Genomic DNA, 22577 nt, shown 5'->3' with positions numbered 1-22577 from the left:
GACTAATCAGGGATGGTAGGGACATCATACAGCTGTTTGGTCCTTTTAAGACTCCTCAAGGATGTTAGGGACATCATACCACTGTTTGGTCCTTCTAGGACTAATCAGGGATGTTAGGGACATCATACAGCTGTTTGGTCCTTTTAGGACTCGTCAGTGATGTTAGGGACATCATACAACTGTTTGGTCCTTCTAGGACTAATCAGGGATGGTAGGGACATCATACAGCTGTTGGGTCCTTCTAGGACTAATCAGGGATGGTAGGGACATCATACAGCTGTTTAGTCCTTCTAGGACTAATCAGGGATGGTAGGGACATCATACAACTGTTGGGTCCTTCTAGGACTAATCAGGGATGGTAGGGACATCATACAGCTGTTTGGTCCTTTTAAGACTCCTCAAGGATGGTAGGGACATCATACAGCTGTTTGGTCCTTCTAGGACTCCTCAAGGATGGTAGGGACATCATACAGCTGTTTGGTCCTTTTAGGACTCCTCGGGGATGGTAGGGACATCATACAGCTGTTTGGTCCTTCTAGGACTCCTCAAGGATGGTAGGGACATCATACAGCTGTTTGGTCCTTCTAGGACTCCTCAAGGATGGTAGGGACATCATACAGCTGTTTGGTCCTTCTAGGACTCCTCAAGGATGGTAGGGACATCATACAGCTGTTTGGTCCTTTTAGGACTCCTCAAGGATGGTAGGGACATCATACAGCTGTTTGGTCCTTCTAGGACTAATCAGGGATGTTAGGGACATCATACAGCTGTTTGGTCCTTCTAGGACTCCTCAAGGATGGTAGGGACATCATACAGCTGTTTGGTCCTTCTAGGACTCCTCAAGGATGGTAGGGACATCATACAGCTGTTTGGTCCTTTTAGGACTCCTCAAGGATGGTAGGGACATCATACAGCTGTTTGGTCCTTCTAGGACTCCTCAAGGATGGTAGGGACATCATACAGCTGTTTGGTCCTTCTAGGACTCCTCAAGGATGGTAGGGACATCATACAGCTGTTTGGTCCTTTTAGGACTCCTCGGGGATGGTAGGGATATCATACAGCTGGTTGGTCCTTCTAGGACTCCTCAAGGATGGTAGGGACATCATACAGCTGTTTAGTCCTTCTAGGACTAATCAGGGATGTTAGGGACATCATACAGCTGTTTGGTCCTTCTAGGGCTCCTCAAGGATGGTAGGGACATCATACAACTGTTTGGTCCTTCTAGTACTCGTCAATGATGGTAGGGACATCATACAGCTGTTTGGTCCTTCTAGGACTCCTCAAGGATGGTAGGGATATCATACAGCTGTTTGGTCCTTTTAGGACTCCTCGGGGATGGTAGGGACATCATACAGCTGATTGGTCCTTCTAGGACTCCTCAAGGATGGTATGGACATCATACAGCTGCTTGGTCCTTCTTGGACTTATCAGGGATGGTAGGGACATGATAGAACTGTTTGGTCCTTCTAGGACTAATCAGGGATGGTAGGGACATCATACAGCTGATTGGTCCTTCTAGGGCTCCTCAAGGATGGTAGGGACATGATAGAACTGTTTGGTCCTTCTAGGACTAATCAGGGATGGTAGGGACATCATACAGCTGATTGGTCCTTCTAGGGCTCCTCAAGGATGGTAGGGATATCATACAGCTGTTTGGTCCTTCTAGGACTCCTCAGGGATGTTAGGGACATCATACAGCTGTTTGGTCCTTCTAGGACTCCTCGAGGATGGTAGGGACATCATACAGCTGTTTGGTCCTTCTAAGACTCCTCAGTGATGGTAGGGACATCATACAGCTGTTTGGTCCTTTTAGGACTCCTCAGGGATGGTTGGGACATCATACAGCTGTTTGGTCCTTCTTGATTGATAGAAAGTTTATTATTTACTCTGATAAATTTGATGGATATTTCGATGACTGCCGTAAAGGAACGAAATATGATGTCTATCACGTGTCTATCACGTATTTTAATTTTGCTTGTAATGAGCATTTTCGTTTGTTTATTTTCATTACATCATCAGCCAGTAACGTAAAGATCTGTTGTGGAGAGATCGATATATATATAGCTGATGGTGTGAAACATGACATCTGATATAGATAACAGTAATAGTTATAGTATCAATGGTAGTAGCTACAGCTGGTGTTATATATCACAGCTTTACACTGATTTAATATATTGTATTTACAGATGAATATTTCAGTTTGTCCTATTTCAATTATTTGATATGGTCAATCAGGAAAGAGGGAAAATCACAGTCATATAATAATACGCGTTAGTTTCGCGTAATAACGCGTAAGTTTCGCGATATAACGCGTTAGTTTCGCGTAATAACGCGTTAGTTTCGCGTAAAAAAATATTATTTTCTTCTACGAAAATGGTCCCAACCGGCTTTCGTAGATATGATCTATTGATTATTTGTAATAATTTTAATAATGGTTGAATCGCTAACATCATAACGTCTACTACATGTTGATCGATGGAATTGTCTGATTCTTGAGATGTAGACATACATTGTGTAACTGGTTTTGCCAACATTAAATATCTTATATATGTTGAATTCAGTCAAATCCGGGAAAAGTTCATCTTCTCAAAATATAGGTTTTCTGTTTATTTTCCTGGCTTAGCTTCTTCAAATTCAGAAATACATATAAAATACGTATATGGGGGGTATGTCCTAAATTCGGTATTGAAAACGTATACAATAGTTTGTTCCTTTAGATTCCCAACATGACCCCTCTCGATCTTTTACAGGACGCTGTTGGTCACTCCACATTTCCGTCACGGACGTTTGAAGTATGATTAGTATTTTAACCTTATCGCCCTGATAAGGGAGTCGTGACGTATTACCTGTATACTGGCTATTGTCCCCACATATTTATTCTGATGTCCAAGTCTTCGGTCGATTTCATTTATATTAATAAACCTTATCAGAAGGCCACTCAATTCAATTCAATTCAATTCAAATTAATCCCAAATGGAACACAGCATATAGGTAACAAAATATTCATATATGTATACATATTTCAAATTGAATGACAAGATGACGGAGGACACAACACAATCAATTTAACAAATATTCACAAGAACTTACCAGTTGATACCCCTATTATACCAATTTGCTACACCGTAGAGGAACTGTCGTCCGCTCCCGTAGAGACAGCAGGGGAGATAACTTCTTCGGGTATGACTAATTACAAGTAGGCTGGGTCCGGACGGACAAGATATACACTGTATACACGGACAAAGTGTACTTGAATAATTAAATCCCAATAATTACGACACTTAACCAATACTGAATTACATATAAATTTGACTTAATAACTTTTTTTGATAATCAATTGGCTTAATAAGGTAACATTGAGTACTGGAAGTATCCACAATTTGTTTGTATAAATAACATTTCGAAGATATATCAAACGCACTACGTAATTCTTGAAAAATACATCATGGACACGTTGGACATATACTTGCATAAAATGATTTTCATTTAAAACGTATTGACTGTTCTAAATATAACCAAAACTCAGACTACAAAGCTCGTTTTTAATATGATGTAAATCCAATTACTTTCACAATTAGATTTTTTCATTATTCAATTCGACAAGTGCATCATATCATGATTTTGAAACACAGTAATTCGTTGTATTTATTTTTTTTTTTCAAATGTTTAGCCAATATTTCATAACTGTTGTTTAACGTTGCACATACTATGACTATCTACCAGTTTCGGAGAAGACCATAGCAGAATTTACCGTTAGCATTAAGTAAGTCTTTGAGAAAAAGAAGATGGATTTTTCAATTTGTGTTGATACATCTTGACCCCATACCTCACACCCGTAATTCAATATACATGCAACACAAGTGTCAAATAAAAACGTTTTAGTTTCAGTATTAAAGGTAAAATCTTTCCGTGTTTTTTTTCTAGTGACAATATGCTTTTGTCCATGAGAAGCCAAAGTACCTTGTGTTACCGTAAAGTTCAAATCAGGCCAAGGTAACAAAACTTATCGACAAATCAGGCCAAGGTAAGAAAACTTATCGACAAATCAGGCCAAGGTAAGAAAACTTATCGACAAATCAGGCCAAGGTAAGAAAACTTATCGACAAATCAGGCCAAGGTAAGAAAATTTATCGACAAATCAGGCCAAGGTAACAAAACTTATCGACAAATCAGGCCAAGGTAAGAAAACTTATCGACAAATCAGGCCAAGGTAACAAAACTTATCGACAAATCAGGCCAAGGTAAGAAAACTTATCGACAAATCAGGCCAAGGTAAGAAAACTTATCGACAAATCAGGCCAAGGTAACAAAACTTATCGACAAATCAGGCCAAGGTAAGAAAACTTATCGACAAATCAGGCCAAGGTAACAAAACTTATCGACAAATCAGGCCAAGGTAAGAAAACTTATCGACAAATCAGGCCAAGGTAAGAAAACTTATCGACAAATCAGGCCAAGGTAAGAAAACTTTTCGACAAATCAGGCCAAGGTAACAAAACTTATCGACAAATTCTATCGAGTTTCCAATAAAGGTCAAGCTTTCAGAGAGTAGCATTCTTTTTCTTTTTCTAAAAATAATTAATTTTTTTATCTGTGTTTACTTTTAAGTTCCATTTAAGAGTATGGGCCTGTGAACAATCAAGCATCTTTCGGAGGTCGGTAACGTCCTCTGAGAACAAGACCGTATAATCTGCGTCGATCAACATAAAAAGGTTAATCAACTGTAATGAATAACTTTAACAATTATAAGTCATGAATACCCTTTCCATGTCGTTTACAAATAAAATTAAAGCATGATGGATAACGATAATCCTTGCAATAATCCGATATGCAAATCGAGCATGGCGGATAATTTACCATTTAGTTTTCCCACATGAACGTATATTATCGTAATTTGATTTAATAACATTGAGTAATCGATCTCTAATACCCTCTGTCAAAAACCTTACTTATCAATAAAAACACAATACAGACTCTTGTTTTGTCGTAATGAATTAATCATGAAATTTTGTAATGAGAACATTGCGTCTCTAGTTCCAAACCCTGGCTTGAAAACAACTGAGCATCTGAAACAAAATTTCCGAGAAAACTCGATTTTAATAGATGCTTGTTAAATATTATACAAACGAAACTGAGATATCAATGTAGTTCTCTTAACTACGACCTATTCCTGATAAACCTTGTTGAAATGTCTCCCTATATGTCATATATGTGTGATAGTATTTACACAAACGTCACTTGCATTTCAAGCTCAAAATAGCGTTAGTGTTCAAATCCGGTTAAATCAATGCTCATATTGTGTGCAAAAGACACGTGTGAACAAAATGGCAATTCATGATACAATTGAGCTAATCCTGTCCCCCCGAAACAAGCATTTTTGTATGTTTTGTTAATTTACAAATAGCTTAACATATTAAATGCCAACAGCATGACCGGAGGTCAGCCATAATGTATACCAACACTTACTACTTCTGTTAAACTGACCAAATTAATTATTAATAGACTTGTTATCACTGATATCACACGCGATGTTGTTGACCCTTAAGTGACCAGGGTAGGACAAGGCCGGTTTACGTTTCTCGTGAAGCCGGTATTCAGGAATACCCACTGATGTCCTGATTTTTTCCTGTGGATATATTCCTGCTTATCTATTATGGATGCTAAATGGACCCGCTTTATTGTCGTGATTATGGCCACATGCAAACCCAAAGAGCCTTTAATGCCGTTCAGTAAGTAGTTAATTATTATATGATGCAATAAAAATCGGCCCTAGAATGACCCCGACTTTCCCCGGGTGGTCACCCCAGTAATGACCAGCCTCAAAATAACCCGACTTTTCCCGGGTGATCACCCCAGCAATGACCAGCCTCAAAATAACCCGACTTTTCCCGGGTGATATCAACCAAGCATAATGATCTAACAATTACAGTTTTATTTATTCCGTATGCATCAGCAAATATAATTTTAATTTTCATGCATATTATGACATACTCAATTACAGCTCAACGCAACATAACATTATGACCTAAACATGATATTAAAAAATACGTATGCAAATGAGTTACAGTATAATATACAAAATCATAGTTTTGAAAAATAGAAAAAAAGTTCCCTTGATATTCATTAACATCCCGGACAGGACAACTGTCCGTGCTAATATGCTTAACATTGGTCAACAGTCTGATGAAGGTGACAGTGTAGTCATCGAAACGTCACACTCTTAATATCATATTAGGATATGTTATGCTACTTCAATCATGTTTCAGATTACAGTAGATGGAATATGTACAAGCACGTGTCCGCTGTATCTCATTAACATATTCTATGTTGGAATCTTACAACACGTTATGAATTATAAACAGAGAAATATGACCGACTGAAAACAAGGATATCTCGATGAAATGCTATATAACGGAGTCCGAATCTAGATCATTCAGAGATACATTTCTACACCGTGGCGGTTTCCCGTGCACCTTTGTAATGTAACAAAGCCATGGGCTTGTGATTGATTAAATGACGTTTATGTAATTATTGCGGTTGTTTGGTTTATAACTGATTTTGTGTTAGAAACCTGTACAACGTTACAGGTATGCATTTACTGTCTGTCAGACGGTCGAAGGACCTTGAGTGAAAATCTCGATAGGATAAGGTAACAGTAACACAGGATAATACATAATGTACAATAATGTAGGCACCCGGCACACGGGGCAGTAAGTGATTACATACTAGTAGGTGAGGGAATAGTTCAAGAAGCAGAGCTACCTCTCGGTACACATGGCAGTGTCTCCGGAAAAACGAAACCACGGGGCAAATCGTGATAGACAATAGAGTATTGTAATAACAGAACACACTATACGATCAGAGTGAGTTTGACGAGAACTCTGGTACATGTACTGTTACTGTAAACAAACAATGTCTGCTACACGTATCAACAATTATGCAAGCGTTCACGCCTTGTTGTGTTACTGTAAATTTATATACTGTCTGTAAATGTCTGATATCAACTATGTTACAGTAAGTGTAGATACTGTCTGTAAATGTCTGATATCAACTATGTTACAGTAAGTGTAGATACTGTCGGTAAATGTCTGATATCAACTATGTTACAGTAAGTGTAGATACTGTCGGTAAATGTCTGATATCAACTATGTTACAGTAAGTGTAGATACTGTCTGTAAATGTCTGATATCAACTATGTTACAGTAAGTGTAGATACTGTCGGTAAATGTCTGATATCAACTATGTTACAGTAAGTGTAGATACTGTCGGTAAATGTCTGATATCAACTATGTTACAGTAAGTGTAGATACTGTCGGTAAATGTCTGATATCAACTATGTTACAGTAAGTGTAGATACTGTCGGTAAATGTCTGATATCAACTATGTTACAGTAAGTGTAGATACTGTCGGTAAATGTCTGATATCAACTATGTTACAGTAAGTGTAGATACTGTCGGTAAATGTCTGATATCAACTATGTTACAGTAAGTGTAGATACTGTCTGTAAATGTCTGATATCAACTATGTTACAGTAAGTGTAGATACTGTCGGTAATGTCTGATATCAACTATGTTACAGTAAGTGTAGATACTGTCGGTAAATGTCTGATATCAACTATGTTACAGTAAGTGTAGATACTGTCGGTAAATGTCTGATATCAACTATGTTACAGTAAGTGTAGATACTGTCGGTAAATGTCTGATATCAACTATGTTACAGTAAGTGTAGATACTGTCGGTAAATGTCTGATATCAACTATGTTACAGTAAGTGTAGATACTGTCGGTAAATGTCTGATATCAACTATGTTACAGTAAGTGTAGATACTGTCGGTAAATGTCTGATATCAACTATGTTACAGTAAGTGTAGATACTGTCGGTAAATGTCTGATATCAACTATGTTACAGTAAGTGTAGATACTGTCGGTAAATGTCTGATATCAACTATGTTACAGTAAGTGTAGATACTGTCGGTAAATGTCTGATATCAACTATGTTACAGTAAGTGTAGATACTGTCGGTAAATGTCTGATATCAACTATGTTACAGTAAGTGTAGATACTGTCGGTAAATGTCTGATATCAACTATGTTACAGTAAGTGTAGATACTGTCGGTAAATGTCTGATATCAACTATGTTACAGTAAGTGTAGATACTGTCGGTAATGTCTGATATCAACTATGTTACAGTAAGTGTAGATACTGTCTGATATCAACTATGTTACAGTAAGTGTAGATACTGTCTGTAAATGTCTGATATCAACTATGTTACAGTAAGTGTAGATACTGTCGGTAAATGTCTGATATCAACTATGTTACAGTAAGTGTAGATACTGTCGGTAAATGTCTGATATCAACTATGTTACAGTAAGTGTAGATACTGTCTGTAAATGTCTGATATCAACTATGTTACAGTAAGTGTAGATACTGTCGGTAAATGTCTGATATCAACTATGTTACAGTAAGTGTAGATACTGTCGGTAAATGTCTGATATCAACTATGTTACAGTAAGTGTAGATACTGTCGGTAAATGTCTGATATCAACTATGTTACAGTAAGTGTAGATACTGTCGGTAAATGTCTGATATCAACTATGTTACAGTAAGTGTAGATACTGTCGGTAAATGTCTGATATCAACTATGTTACAGTAAGTGTAGATACTGTCTGTAAATGTCTGATATCAACTATGTTATAGTAAGTGTAGATACTGTCGGTAAATGTCTGATATCAACTATGTTATAGTAAGTGTAGATACTGTCGGTAAATGTCTGATATCAACTATGTTACAGTAAGTGTAGATACTGTCGGTAAATGTCTGATATCAACTATGTTACAGTAAGTGTAGATACTGTCGGTAAATGTCTGATATCAACTATGTTACAGTAAGTGTAGATACTGTCGGTAAATGTCTGATATCAACTATGTTACAGTAAGTGTAGATACTGTCGGTAAATGTCTGATATCAACTATGTTACAGTAAGTGTAGATACTGTCGGTAAATGTCTGATATCAACTATGTTACAGTAAGTGTAGATACTGTCGGTAAATGTCTGATATCAACTATGTTACTAGTAAGTGTAGATACTGTCGGTAAATGTCTGATATCAACTATGTTACAGTAAGTGTAGATACTGTCGGTAAATGTCTGATATCAACTATGTTACAGTAAGTGTAGATACTGTCGGTAAATGTCTGATATCAACTATGTTACAGTAAGTGTAGATACTGTCGGTAAATGTCTGATATCAACTATGTTACAGTAAGTGTAGATACTGTCGGTAAATGTCTGATATCAACTATGTTACAGTAAGTGTAGATACTGTCGGTAAATGTCTGATATCAACTATGTTACAGTAAGTGTAGATACTGTCGGTAATGTCTGATATCAACTATGTTACAGTAAGTGTAGATACTGTCGGTAAATGTCTGATATCAACTATGTTACAGTAAGTGTAGATACTGTCGGTAAATGTCTGATATCAACTATGTTACAGTAAGTGTAGATACTGTCGGTAAATGTCTAATATCAACTATGTTACAGTAAGTGTAGATACTGTCGGTAAATGTCTGATATCAACTATGTTACAGTAAGTGTAGATACTGTCGGTAAATGTCTGATATCAACTATGTTACAGTAAGTGTAGATACTGTCTGTAAATGTCTGATATCAACTATGTTACAGTAAGTGTAGATACTGTCGGTCAATGTCTGATATCAACTATGTTATAGTAAGTGTAGATACTGTCGGTAAATGTCTGATATCAACTATGTTACAGTAAGTGTAGATACTGTCGGTATATGTCTGATATCAACTATGTTACAGTAAGTGTAGATACTGTCGGTAAATGTCTGATATCAACTATGTTACAGTAAGTGTAGATACTGTCGGTAAATGTCTGATATCAACTATGTTACAGTAAGTGTAGATACTGTCGGTAAATGTCTGATATCAACTATGTTACAGTAAGTGTAGATACTGTCGGTAAATGTCTGATATCAACTATGTTACAGTAAGTGTAGATACTGTCGGTAAATGTCTGATATCAACTATGTTACAGTAAGTGTAGATACTGTCGGTAATGTCTGATATCAACTATGTTACAGTAAGTGTAGATACTGTCGGTAAATGTCTGATATCAACTATGTTACAGTAAGTGTAGATACTGTCTGTAAATGTCTGATATCAACTATGTTACAGTAAGTGTAGATACTGTCGGTAAATGTCTGATATCAACTATGTTACAGTAAGTGTAGATACTGTCGGTAAATGTCTGATATCAACTATGTTACAGTAAGTGTAGATACTGTCGGTAAATGTCTGATATCAACTATGTTACAGTAAGTGTAGATACTGTCTGTAAATGTCTGATATCAACTATGTTACAGTAAGTGTAGATACTGTCTGTAAATGTCTGATATCAACTATGTTATAGTAAGTGTAGATACTGTCGGTAAATGTCTGATATCAACTATGTTACAGTAAGTGTAGATATTGTCTGTAAATGTCTGATATCAACTATGTTACAGTAAGTGTAGATACTGTCGGTAATGTCTGATATCAACTATGTTACAGTAAGTGTAGATACTGTCGGTAAATGTCTGATATCAACTATGTTACAGTAAGTGTAGATACTGTCGGTAAATGTCTGATATCAACTATGTTACAGTAAGTGTAGATACCGTCGGTAAATGTCTGATATCAACTATGTTACAGTAAGTGTAGATACTGTCGGTAAATGTCTGATATCAACTATGTTATAGTAAGTGTAGATACTGTCGGTAAATGTCTGATATCAACTATGTTACAGTAAGTGTAGATACTGTCTGATATCAACTATGTTATAGTAAGTGTAGATACTGTCGGTAAATGTCTGATATCAACTATGTTACAGTAAGTGTAGATACTGTCTGTAAATGTCTGATATCAACTATGTTACAGTAAGTGTAGATACTGTCGGTAAATGTCTGATATCAACTATGTTACAGTAAGTGTAGATACTGTCTGTAAATGTCTGATATCAACTATGTTACAGTAAGTGTAGATACTGTCGGTAAATGTCTGATATCAACTATGTTACAGTAAGTGTAGATACTGTCGGTAAATGTCTGATATCAACTATGTTACAGTAAGTGTAGATACTGTCGGTAAATGTCTGATATCAACTATGTTACAGTAAGTGTAGATACTGTCGGTAAATGTCTGATATCAACTATGTTACAGTAAGTGTAGATACTGTCGGTAAATGTCTGATATCAACTATGTTACAGTAAGTGTAGATACTGTCGGTAAATGTCTGATATCAACTATGTTACAGTAAGTGTAGATACTGTCGGTAAATGTCTGATATCAACTATGTTACAGTAAGTGTAGATACTGTCGGTAAATGTCTGATATCAACTATGTTACAGTAAGTGTAGATACTGTCGGTAAATGTCTGATATCAACTATGTTACAGTAAGTGTAGATACTGTCGGTAAATGTCTGATATCAACTATGTTACAGTAAGTGTAGATACTGTCGGTAAGTGTCTGATATCAACTATGTTATAGTAAGTGTAGATACTGTCGGTAAATGTCTGATATCAACTATGTTACAGTAAGTGTAGATACTGTCGGTAAATGTCTGATATCAACTATGTTACAGTAAGTGTAGATACTGTCTGTAAATGTCTGATATCAACTATGTTACAGTAAGTGTAGATACTGTCGGTAAATGTCTGATATCAACTATGTTACAGTAAGTGTAGATACTGTCGGTAAATGTCTGATATCAACTATGTTACAGTAAGTGTAGATACTGTCTGTAAATGTCTGATATCAACTATGTTACAGTAAGTGTAGATACTGTCGGTAAATGTCTGATATCAACTATGTTACAGTAAGTGTAGATACTGTCGGTAAATGTCTGATATCAACTATGTTACAGTAAGTGTAGATACTGTCGGTAAATGTCTGATATCAACTATGTTACAGTAAGTGTAGATACTGTCGGTAAATGTCTGATATCAACTATGTTACAGTAAGTGTAGATACTTGTCTGTAAATGTCTGATATCAACTATGTTACAGTAAGTGTAGATACTGTCGGTAAATGTCTGATATCAACTATGTTACAGTAAGTGTAGATACTGTCGGTAAATGTCTGATATCAACTATGTTACAGTAAGTGTAGGTACTGTCGGTTATCAACTATGTTACAGTAAGTGTAGATACTGTCTGATATCAACTATGTTACAGTAAGTGTAGATACTGTCTGTAAATGTCTGATATCAACTATGTTACAGTAAGTGTAGATACTGTCGGTAAATGTCTGATATCAACTATGTTATAGTAAGTGTAGATACTGCCGGTAAATGTCTGATATCAACTATGTTACAGTAAGTGTAGATACTGTCTGTAAATGTCTGATATCAACTATGTTACAGTAAGTGTAGATACTGTCGGTAAATGTCTGATATCAACTATGTTACAGTAAGTGTAGATATTGTCTGTAAATGTCTGATATCAACTATGTCACAGTAAGTGTAGATACTGTCGGTAAATGTCTGATATCAACTATGTTACAGTAAGTGTAGATACTGTCGGTAAATGTCTGATATCAACTATGTTACAGTAAGTGTAGATACTGTCGGTAAGTGTCTGATATCAACTATGTTACAGTAAGTGTAGATACTGTCTGTAAATGTCAGATATGGTATCAACTACATGTATTTTACGGTAAGTGTAGATGCTGTTGGCGGTATTTTATTGATTCTCATATTTCAGAATATTTAAGATTCTCCATGATGTTAATTTCCAACTCAATATCGACCACATCAAGCAAATCCACCTCAATTTCGAGAAAATTTTAATTCCAACATCAGTCTCGCATCACTGCCCCCGTTCAGGTTACCGTTTTCTGTATTGATTTCACTCCATATCCCTAACCTTCCACAGGTAGCAACAGGTAAAATGAAGCAATTTGATATTCAGGCCGAAGTTTGGATTACGCATGATCTATAGATGACAACAGTACACATGGGCCATCTAACATTACAATAGACACGACTCGTGCAATCTATTGTTGTACAGCGAATGGCGATCTCAGGTGTCCGGGGAAATGTTTACTAATTTAAAGTCGGTGCTTTACACCCGATTTACATTTAGTGAGCTCCACACATACGGAATCAGTTCGACGGGCAAAATATCTCCATGTCCGAAGGAAAAGGAGATTGGGATTTCGGTTAATAGAGATTGTGCAAAAGATATACAACAGTATTGGTGTATTTCAGTAGTACAGACTAAGAGTTCGATACGGTCATCCCAAGATTTGAATTAAATCGCATTATATAATTGTTTTGTTCTTCCATGACATTTCAGTGATCCTAAAGTGTTGATACCAGAGAGGCAGAATAACGATATCCCGCCGATCAATGTACCAGTCAGTATAACGATATCCTGTCCATTATTTTACCAGTCAGTATAACGATATCCGGCCGATCATTGTACCAGTCAGTATAACGATATCCTGTCCATCATTGTACCAGACAGTATAACGATATCCGGCCGATCCTTGTACCAGTCAGTATAACGATATCCGGCCGATCCATGTACCTGTCAGTATAACGATATCCGGCCGATCCTTGTACCAGTCAGTATAACGATATCCTGTCCATCATTGTACCAGTCAGTATAACGATATCCGGCCGATCCTTGTACCAGTCAGTATAACGATATCCGTCCGATCCTTGTACCAGACAGTATAACGATATCCGTCCCATCATTGTACCAGTCAGTATAACGATATCCTGTCCCATCGTTGTACCAGTCAGTATAACGATATCCTTCCGATCCCTGTACCAGTCAGTATAACGATATCCGTCCCATCCTTGTACCAGTCAGTATAACGATATCCGGCCGATCCTTGTACCAGTCAGTATAACGATATCCGGCCGATCCTTGTACCAGTCAGTATAACGATATCCGGTCGATCCTTGTACCAGTCATTATAACGATATCCGGCCGATCCTTGTACCAGTCAGTATAACGATATCCGGCCGATCCCTGTACCAGTCAGTATAACGATATCCGGCCGATCCTTGTACCAGTCAGAATAACGATATCCGGCCGATCCCTGTACCAGTCAGTATAACGATTCCTGTCCATCATTGTACCAGTCAGTATAACGATATCCGGTCGATCCTTGTACCAGTCAGTATAACGATATCCGTCCCATCCTTGTACCTGTCAGTACAAAGATATTCGGCCGATCATTGTACCAGTCAGTATAACGATATCGGGCCGATCATTGTTTCAGTCAGTATAACGATATCCGTCCGATCCTTGTACCAGTCAGTATAACGATATCCGACCGATCCTTGTACCAGACAGTATAACGATATCCGTCCCATCATTGTACCAGTCAGTATAACGATATCCGTCCCATCCTTGTACCAGTCAGTATAACGATATCCGTCCGATCCCTGTAGCGGTCAGTATAACGATATCCGTCCCATCCTTGTACCAGTCAGTATAACGATATCCGGCCGATCCTTGTACCAGTCAGTATAACGATATCCGGCCGATCCTTGTACCAGTCAGTATAACGATATCCGTCCGATCCCTGTACCAGTCAGTATAACGATATCCGTCCCATCCTTGTACCAGTCAGTATAACGATATCCGTCCGATCCTTGTACCAGTCAGTATAACGATATCCGTCCGAACCTTGTACCAGCCAGTATAACGATATTCGGCCGATCCTTGTACCAGTCAGTATAACGATATCCGGCCGATCCCTGTACCAGTCAGTATAACGATTCCTGTCCATCATTGTACCAGTCAGTATAACGATATCCGGCCGATCCCTGTACCAGTCAGTATAACGATATCCGGCCGATCCCTGTACCAGTCAGTATAACGAAATCCGGCCGATCCTTGTACCAGTCAGTATAACGATATCCGGCCGATTCTTGTACCAGTCAGTATAACGATATCCGGCCGATCAATGTACCAGTCAGTATAACGATATCTGTCCGATCCTTGTACCAGTCAGTATAACGATATCCGGCCGATCCTTGTACCAGTCAGTATAACGATATCCGGCCGATCCTTGTACCAGTCAGTAAAACGATATCCGGCTGATCCTTGTACCAGTCAGTATAACGATATCCGGCCGATCCTTGTACCAGTCAGTATAACGATATCTGTCCCATCATTGTACCAGTGAGTATAACGATATCCGGTCGACCCTTGTACCAGTGAGTATAACGATATCCGGCCGATGCTTGTACCAGTGAGTATAACGATATCCGTCCCATCCTTGTACCAGTGAGTATAACGATATCCCGCCGATCAATGTACCAGTCAGTATAACGATATCAGGCTGATCCTTGTACCTGTCAGTATAACGATATCCGGCCGATCATTGTACCAGTCAGTATAACGATATCGGGCCGATCATTGTACAAGTCAGTATAACGGTATCCGGCCGATCCTTGTACCAGTCAGTATAACGGTATCCGGCCGATCCTTGTACCAGTCAGTATAACGATATCCCGCCGATCAATGTACAAGACAGTATAACGGTATACGGCCGATCCTTGTACCAGTCAGTATAACGATATCCGGCCGATCCTTGTACCAGTCAGTATAACGATATCCGGCTGATCCCTGTACCAGTCAGTATAACGATATCCTGTCCATCCTTGTACCAGTCAGTATAACGATATGCGGCCGATCCTTGTACCAGTCAGTATAACGATATCCGGCCGATCCTTGTACCAGTCAGTATAACGATATCCGGCCGATCCCTGTACCAGACAGTATAACGATATCCGGTTCATCCTTGTACCAGTCAGTATAACGATATCCGGCCGATCCTTGTACCAGTCAGTATAACGATATCCGGCTGATCCCTGTACCAGTCAGTATAACGATATCCTGTCCATCCTTGTACCAGTCAGTATAACGATATGCGGCCGATCCTTGTACCAGTCAGTATAACGATATCCGTCCCATCCTTGTACCAGTCAGTATAACGATATCCGGCCGATCCTTGTACCAGTCAGTATAACGATATCCGGCCGATCCTTGTACCAGTCAGTATAACGATATCCGTCCCATCCTTGTACCAGTCAGTATAACGATATCCGGCCGATCCTTGTACCAGTCAGTATAACGATATCCGTCCGTCCCATCCTTGTACCAGTCAGTATAACGATATCCGGCCGATCCTTGTACCAGTCAGTATAACGATATCCGGCCGATCCCTGTACCAGACAGTATAACGATATCCGGTTCATCCTTGTACCAGTCAGTATAACGATATCCGGCCGATCCTTGTACCAGTCAGTATAACGATATCCGGCCGATCCCTGTACCAGTCAGTAAAACGATATCCGGCCGATCCTTGTACCAGTCAGTATAACGATATCCGGCCGATCCTTGTACCAGTCAGTAAAACGATATCCGGCTGATCCTTTTACCAGTCAGTATAACGATATCCGGCCGATCCTTGTACCAGTCAGTATAACGATATCTGTCCCATCATTGTACCAGTGAGTATAACGATATCCGGTCGACCCTTGTACCAGTGAGTATAACGATATCCGGCCGATGCTTGTACCAGTCAGTATAACGATATCCGTCCCATCCTTGTACCAGTGAGTATAACGATATCCCGCCGATCAATGTACCAGTCAGTTTAACGATATCAGGCTGATCCTTGTACCTGTCAGTATAACGATATCCGGCCGATCATTGTACCAGTCAGTATAACGATATCGGGCCGATCATTGTACAAGTCAGTATAACGGTATCCGGCCGATCCTTGTACCAGTCAGTATAACGGTATCCGGTCGATCCTTGTACCAGTCAGTATAACGATATCCCGCCGAGCAATGTACCAGTCAGTATAACGATATCCGGCCGATCCTTGTACCAGTCAGTATAACGATATCCCGCCGATCCCTGTACCAGTCAGTATAACGATATCCTGTCCATCATTGTACCAGTCAGTATAACGATATCCGTCCCATCCTTGTACCAGTCAGTATAACGGTATCCGGCCGATCATTGTACCAGTCAATATAACGATATCCGTCCCATCCTTGTACCAGTCAGTATAACGATATCCCGCCGATCTTTGTACCAGTCAGTATAACGATATCCGGCCGATCATTGTACCAGTCAGTATAACGATATCCGTCCCATCCTTGTTCCAGTCAGTATAACGATATCCCGCCGATCAAGGTACCAGTCAGTATAACGATATCCGGCCGATCAATGTACCAGTCAGTATAACGATATCTGTCCGATCCTTGTACCAGTCAGTATAACGATATCCGTCCCATCCTTGTACCAGTCAGTATAACGATATCCGGCCGATCCTTGTACCAGTCAGTATAACGATATCCGTCCGTCCCATCCTTGTACCAGTCAGTATAACGATATCCGGCCGATCCTTGTACCAGTCAGTATAACGATATCCGGCCGATCCCTGTACCAGACAGTATAACGATATCCGGTTCATCCTTGTACCAGTCAGTATAACGATATCCGGCCGATCCTTGTACCAGTCAGTATAACGATATCCGGCCGATCCCTGTACCAGTCAGTACAACGATATTCGGCCGATCATTGTACCAGTCAGTATAACGATATCGGGCCGATCATTGTTCCAGTCAGTATAACGATATCCGTCCGAACCTTGTACCAGTCAGTATAACGATATCCGTCCGATCCTTGTACCAGACAGTATAACGATTTCCGTCCAATCATTGTACCAGTCAGTATAACGATATCCGTCCCATCCTTGTACCAGTCAGTATAACGATATCCGTCCGATCCCTGTACCTGTCAGTATAACGATATCGGGCCGATCATTGTACCAGTCAGTATAACGATATCCGGCCGATCCTTATACCAGTCAGTATAACGGTATCCTGCCGATCTTTGTACCAGTCAGTATAACGGTATCCGGCCGATCCTTGTACCAGTCAGTATAACGATATCCCGCCGATCAATGTACCAGTCAGTATAACGATATCCGGCCGATCCTTGTACCAGTCAGTATAACGATATCCGGCTGATCCCTGTACCATTCAGAATAACGATATCCGGCCGATCCTTGTACCAGTCAGTATACCGATATCCGGCCGATCCTTGTACCTGTCAGTATAACGATATCCCGCCGATCAATGTACCAGTCAGTATAACGATATCAGGCTGATCCTTGTACCTGTCAGTATAACGATATCCGGCCGATCATTGTACCAGTCAGTATAACGATATCGGGCCGATCATTGTACCAGTCAGTATAACGATATCCGGCCGATCCTTGTACAAGTCAGTATAACGGTATCCGGCCGATCCTTGTACCAGTCAGTATAACGGTATCCGGCCGATCATTGTACCAGTCAGTATAACGATATCCCGCCGATCAATGTACCAGTCAGTATAACGATATCCGGCCGATCCTTGTACCAGTCAGTATAACGATATCCCGCCGATCCTGTACCAGTCAGTATAACGATATCCTGTCCATCATTGTACCAGTCAGTATAACGATATCCGTCCCATCCTTGTACCAGTCAATATAACGGTATCCGGCCGATCATTGTACCAGTCAGTATAACGATATCCGTCCCATCCTTGTACCAGTCAGTATAACGATATCCGGCCGATACTTGTACCAGTCAGTATAACGATATCCGGCCGATCCTTGTACCAGTCAGTATAACGATATTCGGCCGATCCTTGTACCAGTCAGTATAACGATATCCGTCCCATCCTTGTACCAGTCAGTATAACGATATCCGGCCGATACTTGTACCAGTCAGTATAACGATATCCGGCCGATCCTTGTACCAGTCAGTATAACGATATTCGGCCGATCCTTGTACCAGTCAGTATAACGATATCCCGCCGATCCCTGTACCAGTCAGTATAACGATATCCTGTCCATCATTGTACCAGTCAGTATAACGATATCCGGCCGATCCTTGTACCAGTCAGTATAACGGTAACCGGCCGATCATTGTACCAGTCAGTATAACGATATCCGTCCCATCCTTGTACCAGTCAGTATAACGATATCCCGCCGATCCTTGTACCAGTCAGTATAACGATATCCGGCCGATCATTGTACCAGTCAGTATAACGATATCCGTCCCATCCTTGTACCAGTCAGTATAACGATATCCCGCCGATCAAGGTACCAGTCAGTATAACGATATCCGGCCGATCAATGTACCAGTCAGTATAACGATATCTGTCCGATCCTTGTACCAGTCAGTATAACGATATCCGTCCCATCCTTGTACCAGTCAGTATAACGATATCCTTGTACCAGTCAGTATAACGATATCCGTCCCATCCTTGTACCAGTCAGTATAACGATATCCCGCCGATCAATGTACCAGTCAGTATAACGATATCCGGCCGATCCTTGTACCAGCCAGTATAACGATATCTGTCCCATCCTTGTAGCAGTCAGTATAACGATATCCGGCCGATACTTGCACCAGTCAGTATAACGATATCCGGCCGATCCTTGTACCAGTCAGTATAACGATATTCTGCCGATCCTTGTACCAGTCAGTATAACGATATCCGGACGACCCTTGTACCAGTCAGTATAACGATATACCGCCGATCCTTGTTCCTTTCAGTATAACGATATCCGGCCGATGCTTGTACCAGTCAGTATAACGATATCCGGCCGATCATTGTACCAGTCAGTATAACGATATCCGTCCCATCCTTGTACCAGTCAGTATAACGATATCCGTCCGATCCTTGTACCAGTCAGTATAACGATATCCGGCCGATCCTTGTACCAGTCAGTATAACGATATCCGTCCGATCCTTGTACCAGTCAGTATAACGATATCCGGCCGATCCTTGTACCAGTCAGTATAACGATATCCGGCCGATCCCTGTACCAGTCAGTATAACGATATCCTGTCCATCCTTGTACCAGTCAGTATCACGATATCCGGCCGATCCTTGTACCAGTCAGTAAACGATATCCGGCGATCCTGTACCAGTCAGTATAACGATATCCGGCCGATCCTTGTACCAGTCAGTATAACGATATCCTGTCCCGATCATTGTACCAGTCAGTCTAAACGATATCCGGCTCGATCCCTTGTACCAGTCAGTATAACGATATCCGGCCGATCCTTGTACCAGTCAGTATAACGATATCCGTCCCATCCTTGTACCAGTGCAGTATAACGATATCCGGCCGATCAATTGTACCAGTCAGTATAACGATATCCGGCCGATCCTTGTACCAGTCAGTATAACGATATCCGGCCGATCCTTGTACCAGTCAGTATAACGATATCCGGCCGATCAATTGTACCAGTCAGTATAACGATATCCGGCCGATCCTTGTACCAGTCAGTATAAACGATATCCGGCCGATCCTTGTACCAGTCAGTATAACGATATCCGGCCGATCATTGTACCAGTCAGTATAACGATATCCGGCCGATCCTTGTACCAGTCAGTATAACGATATCCGGCCGATCCTTGTACCAGTCAGTATAACGATATCCGTCCCATCATTGTACCAGTCAGTATAACGATATCCGTCCGATCCTTGTACCAGTCAGTATAACGATATCCGGCCGATCCTTGTACCAGTCAGTATAACGATATCCGTCCCATCCTTGTACCAGTCAGTATAACGATATCCCGCCGATCCTTGTACCAGTCAGTATAACGATATCCGGCCGATCATTGTACCAGTCAGTATAACGATATCCGTCCCATCCCTGTACCAGTCAGTATAACGATATCCCGCCGATCAAGGTACCAGTCAGTATAACGATATCCGGCCGATCAATGTACCAGTCAGTATAACGATATCTGTCCGATCCTTGTACCAGTCAGTATAACGATATCCGTCCCATCCTTGTACCAGTCAGTATAACGATATCCCGCCGATCAACGTACCAGTCAGTATAACGATATCCGGCCGATCGTTGTACCAGCCAGTATAACGATATCTGTCCCATTCATGTACCAGTCAGTATAACGATATCCGGCCGATACTTGTACCAGTCAGTATAACGATATCCGGCCGATCCTTGTACCAGTCAGTATAACGATATTCGGCCGATCCTTGTACCAGTCAGTATAACAATATCCGGACGACCCTTGTACCAGTGAGTATAACGATATCCGGCCGATCTTTGTACCAGTCAGTATAACGATATCCTGCCGATCCTTGTACCAGTCAGTATAACGATATCCGGCCGATCCTTGTACCAGTCAGTATAACGATATCCGGCCGATCATTGTACCAGTCAGTATAACGATATCCGGCCGATCCTTGTACCAGTCAGTATAACGATATCCGTCCGATCATTGTACCAGTCAGTATAACGATATCCGGCCGATCCTTGTACCAGTCAGTATAACGATATCCGGCCGATCCTTGTACCAGTCAGTATAACGATATCCGGCCGATCCTTGTACCAGTCAGTATAACGATATCCGGCCGATCCTTGTACCAGTCAGTATAACGATATCCGGCCGATCCTTGTACCATTCAGTATAACGATATCCGGCCGATCCTTGTACCAGTCAGTATAACGATATCCCGCCGATCCTTGTACCAGTCAGTATAACGATATCCGGCCGATCCTTGTACCAGTCAGTATAACGATATCTGGCCTGATCCTTGTACCAGTCAGTATAACGATATCCGGCCGATCATTGTACCAGTCAGTATAACGATATCCGGCCGATCCTTGTACCAGTCAGTATAACGATATCCCGCCGATCATTGTACCAGTCAGTATAACGATATCCGGCCGATCCTTGTACCAGTCAGTATAACGATATCCGGCCGATCCTTGTACCAGTCAGTATAACGATATCCGGCCGATCCTTGTACCAGTCAGTATAACGATATCCCGCCGATCAATGTACCAGTCAGTATAACGATATCCGGCCGATCCTTGTACCAGTCAGTATAACGATATCCGGCCGATCCTTGTACCAGTCAGTATAACGATATCCGGCCGATCCTTGTACCAGTCAGTATAACGATATCCGGCCGATCCTTGTACCAGTCAGTATAACGATATCCGGCCGATCCTTGTACCAGTCAGTATAACGATATCCGGCCGATCCTTGTACCAGTCAGTATAACGATATCCGTCCGATCCTTGTACCAGTCAGTATAACGATATCCGTCCGTTCCATCCTTGTACCAGTCAGTATAACGATATCCGTCCGTCCCATCCTTGTACCAGTCAGTATAACGATAACCGGCCGATCCTTGTACCAGTCAGTATAACGATATCCGGCCGATCCCTGTACCAGACAGTATAACGATATCCGGTTTATCCTTGTACCAGTCAGTATAACGATATCCGTCCCATCCTTGTACCAGTCAGTATAACGATATCCCGCCGATCCTTGTACCAGTCAGTATAACGATATCCGGCCGATCATTGTACCAGTCAGTATAACGATATCCGTCCCATCCTTGTACCAGTCAGTATAACGATATCCCGCCGATCAAGGTACCAGTCAGTATAACGATATCCGGCCGATCAATGTACCAGTCAGTATAAC

The sequence above is a fragment of the Pecten maximus genome, chromosome 13 (assembly GCF_902652985.1).
Source record: "Pecten maximus chromosome 13, xPecMax1.1, whole genome shotgun sequence".
Lineage (NCBI taxonomy): Eukaryota > Metazoa > Mollusca > Bivalvia > Pectinida > Pectinidae > Pecten > Pecten maximus.
Note: the sequence above shows the minus strand (reverse complement) of the source record.